This window comes from Ictidomys tridecemlineatus, chromosome 7 (genome assembly GCF_052094955.1).
Source record: "Ictidomys tridecemlineatus isolate mIctTri1 chromosome 7, mIctTri1.hap1, whole genome shotgun sequence".
Classification (NCBI taxonomy): domain Eukaryota; kingdom Metazoa; phylum Chordata; class Mammalia; order Rodentia; family Sciuridae; genus Ictidomys; species Ictidomys tridecemlineatus.
In genome coordinates, this window is record NC_135483.1 from 22461988 (window position 1) to 22478951 (window position 16964).

Consider the following 16964-nt stretch of genomic DNA (forward strand, 5'->3'; position numbering starts at 1 on the left):
TAGGTAAACTGAATTACTGAAATTTCCTTTCAGGAAAAATTAAGCAATTTGCAGTTGTTGATCTTTCATTTTCAAAGGCCACTGCTTCTCCATGTCTTATCTATAGTACTGATTTATAGTCTTGACTTTCCATTGCAAGACCAGGCAACTCGTCATTCCTTGAATAATTCACACCAGAGGTCACAAAGCAGTGATCTGATGATGCCATTTCATGTACTAAAATGGGTATTTCATACCATGGAGTATTAAAAACTTTTTGTGAAACATTTAATGCAGTGAATTTTTACATAATAATAAGAATTTCTTATTCTGAAAATAAAAATCGATGATTTAGGAATGTCAGATCTACATATCCTCGGCCAAGGTTCGAGCTGAGGTCTGGATGATTGCAAATAGTCTCACTTATTTATGTTACCAGTTCATTCTTAAATCAATGAATAATTGGAAATTTTTGTAGAATGCATTGAAGGTAGATGTGTTTCTGTAGATAAAGGAATGTAAGAAAAGAATATGTAGTATGTGCTATGAGATGTCCAGAATGGTATCCGAATCTGCTTTCTCGATAAGAATGAAAAAAATATCTATCATATTTTAGGACCTGTATATACTTACAGGACCAGATCTGGAATTAATTTATTGCCTAGTTAGTAGCTCTCATAATTATTTTAATTTTCTTATCTTTTCTAGTGCATTTAAACTTCTATTTACGTGCTTTAATGGGAAACATGAGGTATGTTTTGATAGATGAGGTTATGTTAACCTAGTTACAGGAAAATTAATATCTGTTAGTCACTGTATGGTAAGCACTGGACTAAGTTATTGTCAAAACTTATCTCACATTGTCCCCATTAATAACCCAGTTTTTACAATGGAAAGAAGGATACTAATGAAGATGAAGTAATTTGTATAAAAATCACGCCCAGAATTTCTCTTAGAAATCTGAGCTGTGTCCACACAGATCTGTCTACTTGGAAACCCATGAACTTTCCTTTCAACCTTGTTTTCTTTATTCCTCTTCATTTCCCCCTCTATTTTAATTTAATTTGTTTACAATTTTTTCCTTTCTTGGTGCTGTAAACCAGTTACTCTTCCCCATGAATCATTTTTTTTTTTTGTGCGTCAAGACTGCTTTTCTTAGAAGGCAAGTTGTACAGAAGTTGAGGCTATCTTTTGACGGATCTTACATTCCTTCCTTTCTTCCATTGTCTGCCCCCCCCACCCCCTCAAAGCTCCCTCTACATTTTATTCCTTAAAATCCTGTGAGTTTGAACACTCCTGTTCTTTCTGTCATCACTGCAGTGTCTCAGGAAAGAATTTCATTCCATATGCTTTCAGGCACTCAAGGAACCAAGACATGAAAACGTGGAATTTGTCATTACCCATTTGGCCTCTGCTCCATCAAATTCAGTAGCTTGCCTCCAGGAGAGATCAGTCCTGGACTCATCAGAAGAATCCCGTCTCTCTATTATAAATTTGGTTAATTGGAAAATGCTGGGATTTCTTTTAGGTAAAAGATCCTGCTGCACTTGGATAGCAACCAAGTCAGCCATATGGGAAGGAAAATAATCTAGTGACTGGAAAAATAGAAATCATGGTTCTTGTGTTCCTTCAGATGGCTTTTCGTGGACTACGATGAACTGTTTCTTTGAACTTCAGTTGATAGCTTTACAATGGGAATATCCTTATCTTTATTATACGAGTTAGAATATATCAAATGTGCAAATGAGAACCAAATCCTTTTGCCAGGAGAGAGAGAGTTCCTTTTTGGACTATTCCCCTTGCCTGACCACCATGGAATGTTACTGAGACCTGGCACTCTTCACAAAATTGGTGATTTCATCTCTGCTCCTTCATGTAGTAGTTCGTTTGTGAAAATGTGTTGAGTGCTTTGAAGTCTTGGGTAAAGAATGGCCTTGCTGTGGAGACAAATTGGCCAAGAAAAGCCAATGATATTGTTTCCTGTATTTGCCCTTCTATTCCTATGGGCTTATCTTAGATCCATTATCGCACTTGAGAACAAAACACATGACTAAGGAATATGGCAGAGCCGGTGAAAGAGTCATATGGAGATGTTGGCCCAATAAAGCGTAAGAATTCTCTTTATTCATGCGTTTCTGTGACACCACTTTCTCTAGAAAATAAAATACCAGAGATGAGGTGTGTATATTCTCTACCCAGCACTGGGGATAGTGGAAGGAAGGACTGGCAGAATCTCTAATGTCAGACCAGGAGATGAACTGAAGTACTTAATAGGCATTATGTGTTGTCAAGAAGTTGTCTTCTCCCAAGGGGATGAAAAGAAAATAGCCTCAGTCTTTCATGAGATGTGTGGCAATGCTTGGCTGAGTTTTCTAAACAACATATTGGCTAAATTGAGGACTGTTACATGTGTAAATAAATCAAGATTAATGAGTTGAAAAAAATGTTTATTTCTTTCTGGAGACTACGGGAATCTTATACGATTTGGGTTGTCATTCAAATGCTGAAATTGTGTAGAAGCTTCACAAATGGGAATATCAATGAATTCATCCAAACTGTCTTTCCAGAATGATTCAACTTTAAGAAGGATCCAGAGTTTCACAATCCCCAACATGGCCTGTATACATTCATTCATTACTTACATGAAGGTCATGTTCTTCTTAAAGCATTGTGAAGTTCACTTCCCTGGAATGTAGGACGTATCTGTCTAGAATGGTTTAGGTAGAGATCATGTCTAGAGAAAGAGAATTAATAGATAATTTCAGTAACTTGGTCCTTTGTGTTTCTGTGAAACCCAAAGGAAAGTACCATAGATAATGAGTAGACATAGGACACTGTGGTTTGTGACTATCTTTTGTCTACACACATCTTTAGAGAATTTCCATCATTGAATATAATACTTTTACCAGAAAATAGACAAAAAAGTTGAAAATAGACAAAAAAGAAGAAGTAGAACAGGCTCTCTGGTTTCAAAGTATACGACCAGTAAAGACCCACGAGACTTATCTGTACCCATGTCTTTATAAGCTTTCATAGCAGTTCTGAGGCTAATTATGACAGAGCAGTCTATCCTTGATACTAAATCAACCACATGACCTTTTATTCTTCATAGTTTTGCTATTTTGCTGAAGTTTAAAATTCAGCCATATTTGGACAATTAATAAAATTATGTAAAAAGTTTGACTAAATTTGTTGATCATGAAATACAGCAAGAAGCACAATGTTAGTTGCAAAAGAAAAAAATCTGAAGACAAATGATCTTTAGTCTCTTTCACAAAAAAGGGGTGGTGCCTTCTTTTGAAACCTCTTTGTGTGGTGCTAAGACAGACTGGTTTAGAGTCCTCATTTTGTCAGATAGTCATAAGTTTTACATTTCAGACAAATCTTTACTCTTTGCTGAGTCAGTAAACAATATCAATATATTTTTAACGATTTGTCAGCATTTTGAGCAAATCAGAACTTGCGCTTCTGAAATATCTGTGACACGATCGATGGATTTGTTAATGTACACAAAAAAATCACATAGCTTCTCAGTAGCCTTTAAGGAAGCCTCCCTAACATACTGCCATTGTCACCAAGCTACATTTTCTTCTTTTCAAGGGTGGGTATAGAGATACCAGGAAGTGAAGTTTTGTACCTTGATTCAGATAATGTTGTGAGATTACAAATACAGCAGGCATAACATCCAGGGCTGGTGATTCTTAATACTGGATATGTGGCTAGCTTTTGAGTGACCACTGGAAAGATTAAGGAATGGCCACAATTTTAAAGATAGCTTCATGTGATTTAATCATCTTTAAATGCCTGCAGAACAATTAAGAAACCCATCCTGTCTCTTGAGGTGTTTCATGTAATAAAACATTATGACAGCCTTAGAGGAATTGGATTTTATAGTGTCTTTATACTAAACATACCACATCGGTCATCTCTAACTGATAAAACTTTAATTAATCAGGTTATTTAAATGTGAAATGGTGACAATGGAACTTTACACTTGAAAATAGCTAATTAGAAGAGAATATATGAATGACAAGATCCTTGTTCTATAGACAGATGATAAGCAAATCCATACCTTTAAGTTTTTAAGAAATCTTAATAAAGTGGCAACACTGACCTTATCTCTTTTCTTTGACAGCATTGCTTTACTTGCTTAGAGTAAATATTCTCAAATGAGTTGATAAAGTAAAGAAATTAACATGGCTGCAGTTTGAAATTGCATCAGGTGGCTAAATTAGCTCAAACATCTATGGAGTACAATATTAATATATTAAACTTGCCTTAAGAAATTTATTTTATACTCATCTGGTTGAAACAAAAATCATTGTCTTTGTACAATAGTAGCAAGATCATACAACTTTTGGAAGCATTTTGCAACTGCGTATCTCCAACTCATTTCATTGTTGGGAAAATAATTTTTATACTTACAAAAATTGGAAGTGAATTAAATGTCCCCAAATAGGTAGTTCATATTGTAACATGTCTGGCTTTCAAAGGCACATTTGGGTAGCTTATTATTATCAACATGATAAAAGCTTATATTAGAATGTTAATAAAATAATTATAGAAAATAAAATATATACTCTTGTTACAAATGTCTATTCATTATTACCATTAATATCTATTGTTTACTACATATGTTTGTATAAGAAAGATTTGAAGCAGAGTTATAATTAAGTTAAAACATTTATACACAAGAAAACAAACTTGATGGAAACACATTTGATTGCATTTTGGGGGGTGTTCTTTTTTACTTTTTATAATAAAAATTATAATTAAAAATAAAGCCTATTGCATAGAGTAACCTCATCCTCCACACCATAGGGAGAAATTTGAGTTGAGGAAATTATTTAGTAATGAGAAAGAGAAAGTAAAAAGAGGTCAGGTTGATAGATGAATGACAAAGGTAGATGAGAAAATACATACGCACAAGGACAAAAGTATCTGCAAAAAGTGGCAGATACTTGGATGGCCTTGAAATTACCTTCGGACAACTAAATTTTGGTGACTAGTTAGATGGAAAAATTTTAATTAAAAAAATAGCAATGGAAAGTTATAATGGCATCATGATGTCAAAAAAAAATTAGCAACATGGAAAATGAAGGACAAGACACTACCCAAATCCCATCTGGTTTTTTAACAAAGTCTCCCAGCATCACCTATGAACTTGGGTAAACACTGAGTGTCAGGGCAGCATGAAGGACTCGGGTCAGACCAGAAATCATCCTAAGTAACTGTGGCTGAGCAGAAGTCTACTCATAGAATTAAAGATAGTAAGTCATTTAAGCAAGTTATAAAATATGGAGTTGAAGTCATGGCCATTTGTGAATGGAACATTCATATTCTACCATTATGGCATCCCCAAAACAGCAAGCTACCATTGAGTTGACCTTGCCTGGGTGAGCAAAATAAGTGGCTGCAATAAAAAAATGCACATTTTGAAACATATAATGGTTTACCTGGTGTGGAGTTTCAAGCTTTAATCTAACATGTGTCTTCATATAATTAATACATAATATACATGTACTTATATATGTGTATGGATACAGGGAAGTGTTTGTTGAAGCAGAAAGGGTAGTTGATTTAGGAATAAATGTAGTATTCTGAAGGGGATCATTCAGTCATCTGATAGACTTCTAATCCCTGATAATATGATATATTATAAGATCATTTTCCTTTTACATCTCTGCACTGCCAAATTCAAGAGTAGCCTATATCACATTTATTGTTCTTTAATTGCTTAGAATTTGGATTCCATTTTCACCATTTTATTGAGATGTCTTTAAAATCACTCACTACTCACAAAGAGCCATTGGTATTTTATTTGTTTTTCTCCTTTTCTTCTATATGCACAAGCTTTCATCTGGTTCAGTAATAATAACTTTTTTTTTCCTGATTGGCTAAAAACAGCTAACACTTAGTGACCATTTACTGTGGACTAGATACTGCACTCAGAGCACCATTGAATGTGATTTTGAGTTCTCTGTCAGCCAATGTCAGAGCAAGCGGGTCCTCTGAGTTTGGTCTGGGCAGAGACTCTGATTCATTTCTTTCTAAAACCAATTGTAGGTGTAATCCTGTGAATGTAAAACTTTAAAAAAAGATGCTTCAGTTAGGTATTTTGGATGTATTATTTACTATCAACACATATTTGGAAATTATATGAGGAAGCAGCTTCTTTTATAACGAAGGATATGCATTTAATCATTATGAATATTTTGGTTTTCTGAAAAAATAATACTTTTTTTCCCAGACATATCCACTTATCTGTCCAACTAGTAATATTAGCCAAGCAATTATCTCTGTGTTGTACAGCCTGAGTTAAAAATACTTTAAAAAATGCCATAAAGAATCCTTGCTACTCCACTGATATAAGGGAATTTATTACAAGAATTCAAAGACCATAAATATGGAATGTCCAAAATTATGACAAACAGTCCCCTGCCCTCCCTTTTTGTATTCACTTTGGAGAGTTCAGGTTTGGGCTGTAAAGGAGTGAGGGCAGAGGAGATGGAAGGACATGCCACCCAAAGACACAGAGGCCTCATTTCTTATTTCAGCTCAGCATTTCATCTTTTGCCCTTATTTGCCTCTTAGTCTAAGTATTCTATCTTTTCTTGCTTTTCTCTTTCCCATTTGCTTTTTCTCCATCTTTAGAGACTCCCATTAAAGTCAGAGCTCAGCGAGGGTGTTATGACAATAGACTGGAAAGAGAGAAGGAAGAAACACCATTTTTATTCAAACCTTCTGTATCTTTTCTCCTTCTCCCTCCCAACAAGTATTGCATGTTAGCTCCAGAGAAGACACACACACACACACACACACACACACACACACACACACACACACAGCCTTATTCAGGGCTTCTGAAAATTGCTGCCAAGTGGCTGTCACCCAAGAGACTGCGGAATTCCTGGCACCAGGCAGAAGCCATGGCTGTGGCCAAGTGATTGTTGCTGAACTTACCTGTGTCGAAAGGTCAGCCTTGCGGTGCTAAGGCTGGGCACAGTACTGAAGGCAAATTGGATTGTGAATAGAGGCCCTGAGGCATGTTCTGCACTTTGCAACTGGTCTGGCAGGCTTGGCTCCTCCACCTCCTAAGTCTGCCACAGGCATGGGAAACACCTGGGCAGCGACAAAGGGCGGGTACAGCAGCTTTGCAAGGTACAGTATCAACTACCTTTGTTCTGCACAGAGCATACAATAATGGCCACGTTCTTAGCAGGTGATTTTCTAATTCCATGTTGTGATGAAAAAGCCCCAAATCTTCACATGACACATTTATTTCAAAACCTCAACACGGAAATCATGTGTTATTTGACTGGATCCTGTACTGATTTGTAACTTAAATAAAAATGTTACCAACTCGAGAAAATAATAATGAATTGGAACACGGCTTAGACACTCTTTTGTGTGTATATTCCTTTGCATGTGTATGTATGTGCATGTCTGTGTATGTGCACGTGTGCTAATACATTATGGGTGGGTTCACAGGCTACAACAGAACAAAGGATTATCAAAAGAATGCAATGAACCAAAGTTATTTAGTCAGTTTTCCCAATGAGAAATGGATCAAAGAAAAAAAAATACTAATTTACAAGAGAGGTGAGATAGCAACTTCTTCATGAATTAAATGGAAGCCATCAAGTGGGAATGCCTTCAAGGTCCAGGGACTGACTCCTTGCCCAGGTTCCTCCCTTTCTTCCTACCCTTTCTTCCTACGAGAGATGAGTCCATCCTCTTCCATCTATCAGCTAAGCCTAATTCCACCATCTTTCTTCTAGATCTCCTACTTTCACCTCTTCAGGAACTGAGTTCTATGGCATTCCTATTGTTCTTGTAAACTCAACAAGTCTCTTCTCCTAAGTATTTAAATGAGAGTTCTTCAAAACTTTTAGGAAAGCCTCCCTTAATTCCTAGCACCTTCCAATTCTATCTTTCACTGAGTGTTGTCTATACTTGCCATCTCTTCTGGCTTTCCATTTCCTCTTCGGAACACTGAAGTGTGTTCATTACCATTGTCTGAAATTATCCTCATCAACTAGTAATTGCTCTTGCTCTTACCAAGGGCATCTGTAGCTCTCACTGCATCCAGGCACTTTAAGTGTTTTGCTTACTGGATCATTCAACACCGCTGCTACTGCTATTTGTCCCATTTGAGGCATTTCTTCTCTTGCTTTTGTGAACCACACCCTTCATGGTACCTCTTGCCTCTCTCTGTGTTATATAGAGATAATTCAGGAGGATTCACAAAGATCTAGTGTAATTATTTCTAACCTCTTTTTCATAATCAAGACTAATATAGTATCAATTAATAGTCATGTGATGCTAGTAAAAGTTTAATGACCAATTTTAAAGTCATTTTATTATTATCATTAACTCTGAGAGGTGTTTGAACCTAAGAGCTCCTATTGTTTGATTCCCAAGATTGTTATTCCCCCTCTTTTTTTTTTCTTTTACTTTTCTAGAAAATGCTGGATGCTTCTGCAGCACTATTGTTTCTGTCTTAAAGTTGTTTCTCATGGAAACTTTACCGTGCCAGCCCAATTTCACCTTAAAGCTACCCTAACAGTGTCAGCATGAAGCATTCATGCTGTTATTAGCTAACATTAGCTAATGTTAGCTGTTATGACACACCTACTATGTGCCACACATTTCACATTTTGAGTTACTGCAGGTTCATTCTAATAAAAGGTGGAATATAGAAAAAATAATTCATTATTCTAGTCCTGGGGACAGATCAGTAGAGTTAGATATTCTTGTCTCCCACCATTACATTATGAAAGGTGGGATTCAATTAAGGTCTAGCTAATACCCTGAACTCATAGTCCTGTTCACCTTAGCCTAATATCCTTGTTCAGAATACAATATTCCAAGGTTGTCTAGGTAGTTAAATGATGGCTACTTATCTGCTCCATCCTATTCCAAATGACAACTTTAAACTCTTAGAAATGAAATCAGCATTGAAACCCTCAGACTCCAACCTTTTTCTTTTCTTTTTCTTCCCTCCCTCCGTCCCTCCCTTTCTCTCTCTCTCTCTCTCTCTCTCTCTCTCTCTCTCTCTCTCTCTCTCTCTCTCTCTCTCTCTTTTCTTTCCTTCTCTTTTTAGTACCAGGGATTGAACTCAGGGGCACTTAACCACTGAGTCACATCTCCAGTCCTATTTTGTATTTTACTTAGAGACAGGGTCTCACTGAGTTGCTTAGCACCTGGCTTTTTCTGAGGCTGGCTTTGAATTTGCATTCCTTCTGCCAAGGCTTCCCAAGCCAATGGGATTACAGGTGTGTGCCACTGCGCCAGGTGCGCTCGCTCTCTCTCTCTCTCTCTCTCTCTCTCTCTCTCTCTCTCTCTCTCTCTCTCTCTCTCTCTCTTTCATGTAAGGATTTGAGAGACTCCAGAAACATTTCTCATTTTTTAAATTAAAATTCTTTTTCTTACATATTGATGGTTGGTTGTTGAGTTTGATATATCTTAGTACACTGTCCGTTACGTGTCAAAAAATCTACTCCAAAAAAACCGCAGACTTTGATTGTCCCCACTGGGGGTTGGCTGGCACAGTGATGAAATAGTAGTGATATGAGGAAGCTACAAAAAAGAGGCAGAATTCATCTGGCTCTAGGAAACTCATTTTCGGGGGGGCCTTGGAAAGGTTGTGGGGGAGTAATTTTACTCTCTTGAAATTTTCAAAGTCTAGAGGCATTTTGGTTGCTGCACCTTGGGAAGTGGGTATGACTACTGACAACTAGCAGGTAGAAACCAGGAATGCTGGGGAACACTGTGAAGGGCTAGAACAACTCTAAGCCCCCATCCCGGGACAAAGAATTGTCAGTACAAAAATATCAATAAAGCAAAGGTTGAGAAATTGTGCCGGAGAAATAGAGGAAAAAGGTGACTATAATCCTGTATCTCTGTGACTCCTGACTTGGAGATTCCACTGAGAACAGTTTGAAGTCCAAAAATTTTGCTGAAATATTGGACGAGGGGGATGAATGATATCAGCCAGCTTGAGCTTGAGGTTAATGTGAGACACAGCTGGCAGAACCAGTCAGCAGAAATGCTGTTAAACTGGAGTGAGTGGGAGAGGAAATGTGAATATCGAAGTAATTGACCTCAGGTGATGGTAGAGACCACAAAAGTGGTGGAAATGTTCAGGGGCATGTGGACAAAGAGTAGTACAGGCATTTTACTGGTACTTTAGAAACATAAATCCTTCACATAAATAGTGAATTTGTAAGTGATATACTATAAGGATTATGCCTGTTATGCCCATCTGTTTCAACATGAGGAATCAAAATTTGAATACCAACCTTTCTAAAATAAAGGTTCCTGGACAGATTTAATTTTACTCCTGTAAAAGTTTCTTGCTTTTACTTCGATACCATTCTTTTTTTTTAAAGTTTGAAGCAGAGATTATCAAATTTTGTATTTATTTTTGTTTAGGGTTTCCATGTACATATTATAAGGGGTCAATGGCAGGAGGGATTGAAAATGTTTTTTGCTGTCATCAAGATCAGAAACAGGATATCCATAAAGAGGGGTGTAGCCTGTCTTATTTTAGGTTTGTCTGCTTTCTGGCTTGGTTTCAAAGCACTTATAGTTTCAGTTTATAATTGCTAAACAGTGAAACACCACACCCTTGTGTTGCTTATAATAAATAGTGTCTTTAGCACGAACATTTTTTTTTTTTTTAATCAAAGCACCTAGGGACAGCCAGCCACACCTATCACATTATTAATCAGCTACATTCTCTGGCTGCCCAGGCAGAAATTGTGAGGTAGGGGGCTTCACAGCTAAGCAATTTGTAGCTGAGTGATTTTAATGACTCAGACTAAGGGTCACTCCACTGTACCCCTTCCTCCCTCCAAAGCAAGGTCCATAACCATAGGAAGAAAATCTAATGAATGGATGCTTGTAGCCTCATTTATCTGATGCTAGGAAACTCCTAGGTGTCTGGAAATGTTACTACTGAAAAATTCAATGAAGAAAGAGAGGATACCCACTAGTTCTGAAGGATGAGTTGGCAGCCTCTGCCTCTCTCCAAGGCCTTCAGGCACAGCAGGATTTGGAGTTTCCCAGATTGGAGGAACCAGTTTGGTTCCTCTTGGCTCCTTTATAAAAATTTCTTGACTTTATTGCTTGTGCCTTGTGAGTATTCATGGCTTCATCTGCTCTGTCTTTTGAATAATATTTACAGCTCTGTTAGCTGCCATTGCCTTAAATATAGTCTTAACCTTATTGTTCAAGGAGATGTCTCATAATGCTGAATAAAGCATGACCCACACATGCCAAGAAGAAACTGGATGGTGCCATGAAATCTTCCACCCACACTACTGGAAATGCAAGGAATGCAAAACTGGATCTCAGCTGCAGTCTTGTCTGCAGGGATGGCTCTTCTTGTTGGTAGAGGAAACCACCTACTCATAATTCATTAGAGGAGTCTGACAATGTGTGTGTGTGGAAATTTCTCCCTCAGGCCTTTCATTGTATTTGAAATTCTCACCATTATAGTGAATTCTTTATCTGAGACATCACTTCAGTAAGAGCATCTTCCAAATGCATTTGAAATAACCTTGTGAGGGTAGGAATACCGATTCAATTGAAGCCCATTTTTGAATTTTAGCATGGGTAGATTTTTTTTTTCTCATTCTCAAATGACAATTACCACCCCCTTCTTAGAAAGCAGAGTTTGGAGAAAGCAGGAGTTAGGGGACTGTTTTATCAAGGCAAGAATTCAGCAATATTCAGGCATAGTGGGCATTGGTAGTGGGGCCTATTGTGATGGTGGTAGGTGGACAGGGTTGGAGGTCTGCACTCCTGGGGCCAGAATATTGGTGAGGTAACATGCCCTTAGGGACACAGCTGTCAAAGATCCATCATTGGAAATGCTGAAATGGGTCATTTCTAATAATCACAACATGGATAATAATACCAATAATTACATCTCTTTTTTTCTTTTTGTAGTACTAGGGATTGAACCTAGGGCCTCCTGCATGCTAGGCAAGCTCTTTGCTACTGAGCTACATCCCTGGCCCTTTTATTTTATTTTTATTTAAAGACAGGGTCTAAATTGCCCTGACTGGCAAGTTGCAATCCTCTTGCCCCAGCCTCCCAAGTCCCAGGGATTATGGGTGTGCACTAACACACCAGTCTCACATTCTTTATTTTATTCAATATGAACCATAACTGCAGATGAATAAGCTAGGATAGGGCAAAACCTAGTCAGGTATGAAGTTAATAAGTGGTGGAACTGGGGTTCAAAATCAACTTGTTCAGACTCCCCATTTGTGCTATTAACCGTTATTCATTTTGCCTCTTTACTGTTTGTTCCTCTTTTTATTTTTCTCTTAGTGTCTCTTCAAACTTATGCTTTAGCCATATGTATTCCTTGCTTTGCCTCTCTTTTATACCTGCTAGAATATTTCTTTTCATTTTTTGAGGACCAGGCATGATGGTGAAATATCACCTCTTTTAAAGGTTTACCTTAATGTATGAGTTATTGCTTTCATTATTACAACTAAATGGGAATATATTGCTCTATTTCTTGTCGGACTGTGAGGTATCTGAGAACAGAAAGAATTCTTTTGTCCATAATGTTTGAAGCACAGGCCCCAGCTTTTCCATTTGAACATGGTAAATAAACAATAGTTTTTTTTTTTTCAAATGAATGAATTTGGTCTTAAGTATCCTAAAAGATTGGGGATAAGCATACTTTATTTTAAATTTACCAACAAAAGGTCAAATTATGCTCAAAGGAATCTGTTTTAGAAGGAATGAAATGTACATAGTGCTTTTAGAAATGTCTTTTTTTAAAACTAAATTTTTTGTTAGTTGTTCATTTTTTTTTTTTACATAGATCACTAAGTTTTCTTTTCTTTTTCTTTTTCTTTTTTTTTGTATCCGGATAAATGGATTTTGCTGTGTGTTCTCAAAACACACAACCCCATAAAAGAATGGAAAATGGAACGTGTGTGTATGTGTTTTGTATACACACCTTTGATGACTTGTAATTGTGAAATCTTCGCTAAAGGGGAACATACCATGATGCAAACTCTATAAGAATGAGAAAAATAAAATGTAATTATTTTCCAAGACATCTAACAATAAATAGTATGGATGAATGTAAAAAAACACAACTATGAATCCTGAAGATAGAAAACACCTCCCACATAAAGGAGGCACACAGAAGTGCTACAAGTGCAGAAAACACATCTCATATAGTCCTGGAGACATAATGAGAAACATCAGAGAAATGAGGGGTTGCTCTGTGGTCCTTGGACCCCAGAGATGTGTATGTATTACTCCATTTTAATTTTTTTTCAATTTAATAATACTAAACTCTTAAAAAATTAGGCTTGTTTAAAATCCACAAAATTAAATATAAATTGGAAATGGAAATACTTTGGAAATGGAGAAAATTTTATCAAGGTGTCATAATTCAGACTGCTTAATGATTATGCACACAGCCTCAAAGCGAGACTTTTCACAGTCAACCATTTTATCCACCATTTACTCGCTGTGTAACTTCAAGCAAATTACTTAACTGGTGTCCATTGCTTCAGTGTAAATACAAAATAACACCTAAGAATAAGATTGTTTTGTGGATTTAATTAATTATACATGTAAAGCAATTAGAAGGGTGTCTGACACACATGAGTGCTATTATTATATTACCAGGTTTTTATGGACTTGTTTCTCCTGGGCCCACAGAAGGCGTTAGACTCCTTCCTATGATGGCACTCTTGACTTACACTATCACTATCACCTTATGAAATTACTTTGTCATCTTTATTCTACATAGATATAAAAGGTTTTCCTTTTCACTATTGTGAACCTAGACAAGTTCTCCAAAGAACCAGCTTTGTAGCACACTGCTTTTATTTATCTGTCTATGATCCTTTTTAGGAAGACACCTCATGACTCAAGGGCAGTTTCCCTTCTAAAGATATTTGCATTTTAACCGAGACTTTCTGAAAAGACATATGGTTTCACAATCCTTAGGTATAATTGTCTGATGGTGTCTTTGCAGGAATCATGATAAATAGTAAGGGAGCTCAGATTTCCCCGGATGAGCTGAGACATACAGAGGGCTGAAGTGGACCCAGGTGAGTTGCATTTCCTAGTTATCCTCAGGAGCAAGTATTTTCTGCTTAAAGCTTTCCTAATTCTGAATGAAGTAGTACAGGATTGTTACAGTTAAGATCAAGAAATGAGCTCACAATCAAGAGATCTTTAAATATATGAGGATGCAACATCTTTGATGAATAACCAACGTAGATCTCTAAGATATTTGAGGTTTTCAGACATATACATACAAAATATTGCATAGAATATTACAACTCTTTATATAATTACTGATGATGTTAAGGATACTAAAAGTTCACCAATGGACAAAATAGCATAAAGAAGAAATATGTAAAAAATGACAAAGGAAAAATTCTAAATATGAAAAATATCATTGTGATAATAGTAAAATGGAACTCAAAAGATTATTAAGCAGCATATTAAAAACAAGGTTAGAATGAAATACAACATAGAGAATGAAAGAGTGGTAACAACGGAGTATGAATTTTCCAGAACTGTTAAAAAATTACAATTCCTCAGATTTTGGAAACATCGTGTACTCTAAGAAGATAAAAAAAAAAAATTTGTGCCATTATTGTAAAATTACAGAACATTGATCACAAAAAAGATTTTAAAAGCAGGCATAGGATGAAAGAACAATGACTTCGAAACAACAATGGCAGGAGTGTCCTCCTCGGAGGCTCTGAGGCTAGTTGGGACAACAGAAGGTGATGGAATGATACCTTCAAAGAGGTGAGAGGAAATAACTCGAGAACTTTCCATTTATTTATACACTTAGCAAAGCAATCATTCAAGAATGAGGGCAAAAATTTGGCATTTTCATAAAGATAAAAGTTAAAAATTAAGTTTACTACCCAAACCCCAACAAAACCACCTGTTATAAGCAAGCTTTAGTGTTTCTTAAATTGTTTATCTTTGGCCTCTTATGCTCTTGCAAATTATTGGGGGAACCAAAAGCTTTTATTTTTGCAGATCATATTTATAATGTGAGGATTAAAATATTAAAAATAATATTTACCCATTAACTTTAAAATAACGGTAATAATTATCACTTAAATGTAAGAGATTTTGATGAGAGTAACAATGTTCAGAAAAAAATAGTCATAAAATCCTATTACTTGTGGCAACGTGGTTGAGCTCAGAGGACATTATATAAGTGAAATAAGCCAGGCATGAATCTCTTGTATGTGCAAGCAAAAAAAGTTGATCTCATAGAATTAGAAGGTAGAAAGGCAGTTACCAGAGGCTGGGGGAGGCAGGGGATGCTGGTAGTGGGGAGAGGAAAGAAGGAGAATTTGGTAGAAAATATCTGTTAGATAGGAGTAAGCTCTGGTGTTCTATGGCAAAGCAAGTGAATATAATTAATAAGACTTTATTATGTATTTTAAAATAACAAGAAGACCAGATTTTGAATTTTTTCACCAAAAAAGAATTGATGTAAAAATGACAAAGGAAAAATTCTAAATATTACCCTGATTTGATTATTATATAATGTATACATATGTCAAAATATCACAGTGCACAAATATTGGGTGTCAACTAAAAATAAAATGAATAAATAGGAGAATGAGATTGTTTTCCATTTTTGCAAACATCTTTAATTTCTGGTTTAATGGTAGACAGTTGGATTATCATTTTTTTCTCATTCAATCTATTTTGATATACTATACCAAGTAGCTTCTGGAGAACTCAACTGATAGAATGAAAGTAAAAATAATAAATAATTTTTATTGTTGCTATGAAAATAGTTTTGACGTCACAGATCCCTAGGTAGGGTCTGGAGTAGGCACAGGGGTCTCTGTACCATACTTTCTGAACTGCTATGTCTAAAACATGCCCTGCAGGTAGAAGGAACATGATACTAGAAGGAGATGTGAGATGTAAAAAGTAATACTAGGAAGAATAAAGTGGTAAACAGGCTAAATTTCAAATATATGTTCCATGAATATAACTATAAGAATGATATTTACTTGGTGGAGTACACATACACTTGGGTAATGTCTTTCTAGAATGAGGAACACAGAGCAATGTTACCGAGAGTAACAGTGATGTTTATTAAAAACTGCAGGGTGCCAGGTACAATGCTAAAACACAATTGTTTGATCCTGACACTAACCCTATGACACAGCTACTCTTATTTTCATCTTTTTGCCATTGGGAAAATTGAGGACCCCCAAAATAACTTGCCTAAGGTTCGTCGCTGATGGAGCTGTGGTCCTAAACCTTGCAATCTGACTCCAGAAGTGTCAATGGAAAAAGCCGTGTGTGAAATTGGAAAATATAAATGTAGGGGGTGGAGGATAAATTTGCCAAAGGAAAAAAATTTGCAGCTAATGTGTGTCTCCTATATACTCAGTTCAAGCAAGACTAGATATTATGAAGAAATTTAAAAGTCCCTGTTCTAATGAGGCTTACAATCTTGTGGGACTGAAAAGTCTTAGGCACATAAAAATGTATACATTATGGCAAAAAAAAATTATACTTTCAGAGCTATGGGCATTTCTAGGCAATGACATTGTGTAGTAGTTTGGGGACAGACAATGGAGGAAAAGGATTTGTGATGATGTTAGAAGATAAATGGACTTTGGATCAATGGACAGAGTAGTGGGCCGTTTTTCTGGATCTTTGAGCAATGGAAAAATAGAATAATCATGACCTATAAACAGGAACATAATAAAGCTCATTTTACCTGCAAATAAAATTTGTTTAGGAGACGTTTGAATTAGGTGGGACCTAAATTTGGACCAGACCAGACAGTGGAAGTTATTGAACAGAAAGATGAGCTCAACCTCGAAATATAAGAGAGAGAAACCAGCGCGCGCGCGCACACACACACACACACACACACACACACACACACACACACACACGGTCCAGATTTGTAAACCTCGTCCAAAAGGATAATC

The 16964-nt window shown here is 36.4% G+C and overlaps 1 long non-coding RNA gene across 1 annotated transcript in view; it reads left to right on the top strand.

The window, feature by feature from the left end:
- Positions 1-14079, top strand: part of LOC120892922 (uncharacterized) — a 180971-nt gene extending 166892 nt beyond the window's left edge. The window contains exon 7 of the long non-coding RNA XR_005737747.2: positions 14003-14079. This is a non-coding gene — a long non-coding RNA (uncharacterized LOC120892922). The remainder of the gene's footprint in view (positions 1-14002) is intronic.
- The last annotated feature ends 2885 nt before the right edge of the window (positions 14080-16964 follow it).